This window comes from Photinus pyralis, unplaced genomic scaffold (genome assembly GCF_008802855.1).
Source record: "Photinus pyralis isolate 1611_PpyrPB1 unplaced genomic scaffold, Ppyr1.3 Ppyr1.4_LG2, whole genome shotgun sequence".
Classification (NCBI taxonomy): domain Eukaryota; kingdom Metazoa; phylum Arthropoda; class Insecta; order Coleoptera; family Lampyridae; genus Photinus; species Photinus pyralis.
Window position 1 is genome coordinate 21,310,510 of NW_022170403.1, and position 6,979 is coordinate 21,317,488.

Genomic DNA, 6,979 nt, shown 5'->3' on the forward strand with positions numbered 1-6,979 from the left:
GTTAGGGTTACTGAAATGGGAAGCATGACCTACTTTAGCTTTCGGTGATTAATTGCCTCTTTAAATTATTGTTATTATCCACAGCGCTTCCCAAGTTTTTATTTCAATTTGAATCGTAATAGATAGATGCCAGTAGGTAGGTATACATACAGTGAATTTTTTTTAAATGCGAACATAGGAGTTTGTATGCAATGTAACTTCCCTATGTTCGATTTTAAAAAAAACACATCAATCTATTGAGGAGTTCAAATGAGTAGTAGATACAATTGACAGCTGTCACATTTTTAAAAATACCGCCGTCCAATTTAATTACGAAGTTGGTTAGGTTATTACTTAGAATGTCAAGGAGGACACTTCGAACATTTATTGTAATTGTTTTCGTTATTTATTTTCTTATTTTCTTCACTTATGTATTGAATAGATCAAATTAGTGGAATACCAGGTGCACATGACCTACAAATAATTGAAGGTTGGTTCACAATCAGTTGTCGTGTCAGTGCGTGGCATGTGAGGTCAAGTTATCGTAAGTTTAAGAAAAATGTATCTTAAAGTTGCTATGGCCTCACATGGCTTCTTTAAACAAATCTTACCGTGTGCTCTTCATCATAAAGACTATAGTTGCTGTTCATAGTCACACAAGTTGCGCGATTTGGGAATGTGAACCGCGCACACCTCATAGATTGATGTGTTTTTTTTTTAATCGAACATAGGGAAATTACATTGCATTCAAACTCCTATGTTCGCATTTAAAAAAAACTCACTGTATAGATAAGTTTTGTAGTGCTATTCGAAATGTGCCCACAGTCATTTGCACAAAACAATTGGTTTTTTTTGTGTGTAGCAATTTAATAATCATGTTAATTAGGTGTAATTTAATAATTAGTTTCGACAGTGAGTAGGTACACTATGGAAGACTGGGAATACAATAGGGACGCTTCCGTGTTATTTATTTCAGGTACCCCTTCACAGGCCTGTATCACGATCCACGGAGTCTGGTTTGTTTGAAAAAAAAATGTTTTGGTGCCGTATGGTAAAAGGATTCTTCCGATAAATTCAAACTGCCCCGTATGAGTGAGCCAGTTGAATCTCAGGACAACCACGGAAAACGATGACAATTGTGTTTGCATCAGGTCAACTGACCTAATCACAAACCCAAGAGACCAATTATGCAGCACTATTTAACGTGAAGTCTGCAGGTGATATTGAATAAGTTTTGCTGTTGGTCAAATAGTTTAAAAACATATTAAACACTTAAGCCCGAGGTACATTGGTGAATTGATGCGATTCGTCGATTTAGTTTGGTCGATGCAGTGTCGTGGTGCATGTGCTCTATACATTACGCATAATCGATGCAACGATTTGATTCGAGTGCGATGTACGAACGGAGTCTAGTGTGAATGCAACAAATCACGTTTTAAACAACGTTGACGCGTCGATGCGCCAATTAGTACAGTTTCCTTTGATAATCGACCGACTTCTCTCGTAATCGGCGAATCACGCATCGCATTGGCGCACCGCACCATATACACTACCTATATGCGTTGATTTGTGCACCATACCCGAATCACACGCATCAAATCGGCGCATCGGCGAATAATATACATACCTCGGGCTGCTTGCATTTGCGATTTAAGAGCTCTTTTACACGGTGGGGTGCGTGTGTGAGAAACTGTATCCGAGATACAGTCCGTCGGCAGAATTCGTGTCCAATAAACTTCCCTTTGGGCATTCGCTAAACTGCTCTTGCGCAGTTAGGTACTTTTCGGCGAAGTATTTTCAGTGGTGGGTGTTTTTTGTACAGTCACACCTAACAGCCCCGACACCGCACCTTAAGGACAAAAAAAGCCTGTTTCATCCTACACAAGGAGAAACTGACATATTATCGCCTGTATTAAGAGATTAATGCCCCAGTTTCATCAACAAAAGCCTTTTAAAGATAAGTCGAACTTAAAATCGTTGCCATGCCATTCAAGTTATTTAAGCGAGGCTTGGTTTAAGCGTTGCCTGATGGCGTTGCTTAAAATCCACGGCAACCATTGTCCCAATAATCGTTGCCATCATGGATTATAAGCTACGCTTAAACTAAGCCTCGCTTAAATTTGTCGGTGCATACGGCCATTAATTTTGACGGTGCAATTGGCCATAAAGAAGACAATTGGAGGCATGAAGCGAGAAAATTTCATTTTACCTGCTAGGCGAGAAAATAAATACGCCTTACATAACCCAGATGGCGCGGTTGTAATCAAATTTGAAGGAAACTAATTTTTTTAATAACTTTCCCAATATCACGTGATCAATTCATACGTTTCAAACTTAAATCATATACTTATAGATATAGCCTTCCATTTACTTTCAATAAGGAGCATATTATGTGCCATGGTATTGAGAGGTTCCACCCTGTATATACAACTTACGACGATACATACATTTGGGGAGTTGGCAACCATGCAATTTCTAGGTGGGAAAAAAGTTGCCTGCGCCCATTGAACTATATACTCTGTAACTGGAACGGCATCGCCCGTAATAAGCCGTTGCCAGGGGCCGTGGCGAATTTTTGTGAGAGAGAGATGGGTAGAGGTAGGTATCCCTTACCTTGTTCCACTCATGTGGGCTTATGGGATGGTTTATACTACGTCTTACATTTTGCTTATTTTTGTCTAAAATAAGTTATTAAGAGATTTGCAAGAATTGTCATGAATTATGTTGCATATACGTGCAATCATTTTTATAATAAAAATTCAAATATTCAATTTCATGGGTACGTTTTGATAACATTTTTCAACCTCGACGCGCGCATTTAATATTTTTGCGCATGACGGCATTTGCACCGCTCAGATTTCTTTACTAATGTACCTCACACTCATTTATACTGTCCTTATGAATGATAATTCTTCTTTCCCACTGTTTAATATTAATTCAATGATTCCACTCGCTAGAGAGCATCATATGAAGAAAAGCGTTAAAGCCACCAAAACATATAAAGCCCTTTTGACTTACTAATTTGAATATGCTTTATTATTTAATTTTTTACTCAACATTATTATTGATACTGCTCACTAATGGGGCGAAAAATACCTTTAAGGATTGATTTTTTTATTTATTACCGATTCCTTCGGCCTACAATGAACGTACATTAGGAGGCGTCAAAGTGTAAAGATAAAATATAAAAGCATAGGTACACATATCACACAGGTATATCACAAAAGTTAGAGTAGAAAATATCACGGTTTGCATTTTCTACATCCATATCCATCCACATATGCTTTAATGGTGTAGAAGCAGTTACATTTGAAAAACTTTTTTATTTCCCTACGAAATATTCTGGTTTGCAGGATTTGCAGGTCTTGAGTTTGTTTGGGGTCATGTTATAAAGGTGAGTTCCGGAAAATATGGGAGACCTTTTGTAGAAGGTGTAATTCTGACCAAATCTTGGAAGAAAACTGGGTTACATAAGTAGCGCAATTAACCCTGTGGTCCAATTACCGTGGTTAGATGCGCCAGAAACCTTTCGCTGCTCATCAACGAAATTTGCACTTATGCACTACTCAAGCCGCTAACTGTGGATGTTCCAATGGGTATTTGTCCTCAATTCTTCTATACTGTCGATGGCACCACCAACACTACAACTTGTGTTTTTTTTTATAGTTACGTTGGATGTGTCAAGGTATAGTTCCGAAAACAAAGGCTCCATCGGGCTGCGCTGCGGTGACCACTACGAGTAAATTGAATTTTTGCTCTTAAAGTAACCATGATTCTTTAAACTCATTTTATTCTGAAAAAAAGTGCTTTTTTAGATTTACTTGTATCTCGACGCCAATTGTAATATATTAGGTACCTCCTTGCTAATATATTATGTAAAGGGTACGTTACAAACGAACACAACCAATGTTTATAACTTTATTTTACGTTAATAAGTAAATGGAATGCGTCGAGCCACCATGAATGACATTAATTGACATTCCACTTGTAACTTCAAGAATCAAGTATGTGAGTGTGTGAGTGAGAAATGGCGCAGTTTACCACATTATTAAGTAAATATTTTAAGATATTCCATTAACAAATCGATATTGCCTCTTATAAAAGCATCGGCAAGCATTTATCTTTATCTTTCTAAGGCCCCAACCTCCCAGTTTATGTACTTATCTGTATTTTTAACCAAATACGTGTGATCGGTCCTGCATATGCAATATAAAACAACGTGCCAGACAAGGATGAGAATACCTACGTTATGCTGGTTGCCTAAAATCATTGCGGCACGCGATTTTGGCGCTCGATGCCGTTCCAGTTACAGAGTATATAGTTCAATGCCTGCGCCACCTAGAAAGCACGAACGGGAGTTACGTTTGGCATCTTGTCTTGAATGGCGGTCGTGAACGTTTCGCTCCATAAATGTTTGTTGTTATTTTGTGTTATTTAATGCAGATAGTAATATTTGCATTTCTTTATATCGTATTTGTGTTTTGTATGCCGCATTTTATATTTGTTGTGTTTGAATCTCTGTTTTTGAAATTTACTTGGTTTAACCGCAATGCAGAATCATATGTGTGATACCGTTATGCTATTGTTTGTAATTGTTTACATTTTTGGTGTAATGTTTGCTTAATTTATGTTTATTGATGTTGATTACTTGGTCTTGTCCCTGAAGTTTCATATAAGTTTTGATCATTTTATTTTAATATGTGGAAATTACCGATTTGTTTTATGTATGTACTGACTGAATGAAGCAGTCACGGGGGTGGAAAAAATCTGTAGTCAAAATTGTAGTAAGACACCTAATTCCGTGATGGTCTTCGACATCCAACTGTAGGCTCGAAATCCCGAAACCAGGGCCGGGTTACCCATCTTGCAGGAGCGGGATTACGCTAATCAAAGCTCTTCAGTTTAGAATCTATGTGCGATAAATGAGTGGCGATTCAATAATTTCCACATATCTTGTTTTTAGTCAAATTTGCCTACAAGGCCATGTAATTTTCCATCTTGCTTTCAACAAAAGGACTTTATTGCACCAAAGATGAGTCACATCCTGTGTATTTCACCCTTTCTCAGAATCTTGGTACCTGCTACTACCTGACCCATTGTCCCCAAAAACTTGCTTTTAACCTTGAGTGTAACCAACATTGTGTATATGCATTTACTATCTTTGTTAACTACTGCTTAAACTTTTACAAAATATTTTGTTAATTAACTTTTGGACTGTTTTAATCAAACTGCAAGGTTTTTCTTCGTCGTACTCTTTTTACCCTTGGCAGTGACTTTTGCGAGAGTACGATACCCTTCTGGCTTTGCTTACATTAACGTACATCAACTAAATTTCCGGGTTTTCACAATCATAATAATTACGATCATTATTAAACAAACTTTTCACAATTTCAGTGTTTTATTTAACGTTCCTTCCCTACTGTCCTTCAGGTGAAAGCGTTGTCTACAACTAGCGTAAGGGGGCCCTGCCTTAGATGTTTTATCACTGCCACTTTTCAAATGTAAGCGGGATCTTGTTTTATAGTTTTGGAGGGAATCATCCTTCGGGTGGCCATTTTTAAACGTTGCCGGGTTGACTTTATTTTCGTGTTCTTGTAGTGTGAAGTTAGCGTAGAACCTGGGGGTTAAGTACATTACAGTATCATTGGTATCTAACAGACATATACTTTGCACTCTAAGTAGAAGACTGCATATCCACAACACAATAGCGTTTTAACACACGAAACTACCAAGAATTTAAAATGTATCCAGTGTGACTATGCAACCAATGATAACTCCAATGAGGTAATTATAAAACACATATTTGTTAACATACAAATCACCAAAGATTGAAAGTGCGCTTTCGTCACGAAGCATAAAGAACATCTTTACCATCTGTCAACAGTGGCGTAGCGTAGCTGGTTGGCGCCCGGGGTGTGATCAAGGTTTGCCGCCCAATATTTTAGGAGCTGATGAACATTTTGAGTTCTCTATCGTTTATTTTAAAAAAAAGATCAAATTCTTATTCTATTCTGGATTTGAGTACTTACTTTTAGATCGAGGGATTTTTTTTAATTTTTTTGTAATGCTGCAAAAAGGATATACTCAACATTGCTGCTGAAGTCGAACCCTGATGTATACCATGAGTCGAACCTAAAAACACAAGAATTTCAAAGACGAGACGATAATGATATTTGAATTGCTTGATAGTGTTAAGTTTGGGGTTGTGAATAAAGGCAGCGTAATAACAAAAAGAGCAGTACTACTTTATTAGTACATTGTGGGTTGACATACAGCAGCGAAAAAGAGAGCGAGCGCATGGTGCGCATCATAGTCATATAAGTACAAGATCGGTGGGGGAAATAATGAAAGCGGCAAATTTAATTTAACAGATAGACATTGTTCAAAAGATTGGAGTATATTGAAGATTGAGAATAGAAATTTAAACTTTTGTATGTATACCAGAAGTCTTTTCATCATGTATACTCGCCTCAGTTTTTGTCAGATAAAGCATTTTCAAGTCCGTCTCTATGGTCATCGTCGTTGCGTACGAAATCAAAATTTAGGTAAATGTATTTTCACAAGATTTTTTTATCGTTTCCTACTTTTAGCTATTTTCAAAAGCGCGCCGGGATATTATTGGCAAGTATGACGCTGCCGCCTCTACTAAAGTGGCGCCCGGCTCTCCGCCCCCCCCCCCCCCCCAGCTAGCCACTGTCTGTCAAGCCTCTGCTAGATTTTAACTGTGACAACTTTAAAACACTTTTGTTAAGACACAAGACCAGTAATAATTTCAAATGCGCCTGATATCAAAGATCATACTACACTAGATAGACAGCGCTGTATAAATTTTAGACTCTCATAATTCGTCCCGCCACATAAGTCGACTGCGTCCTCCAGTGGCTATGTTTTTATGAGAATAGTACAAACTACCTGGCGGGGTAAGAAGACGCGCGAAATGGCAAAGCACAGTTATTTTTAGAATGAAGAGCTATTTATTTATTTATTTGTTTAGCCAGAT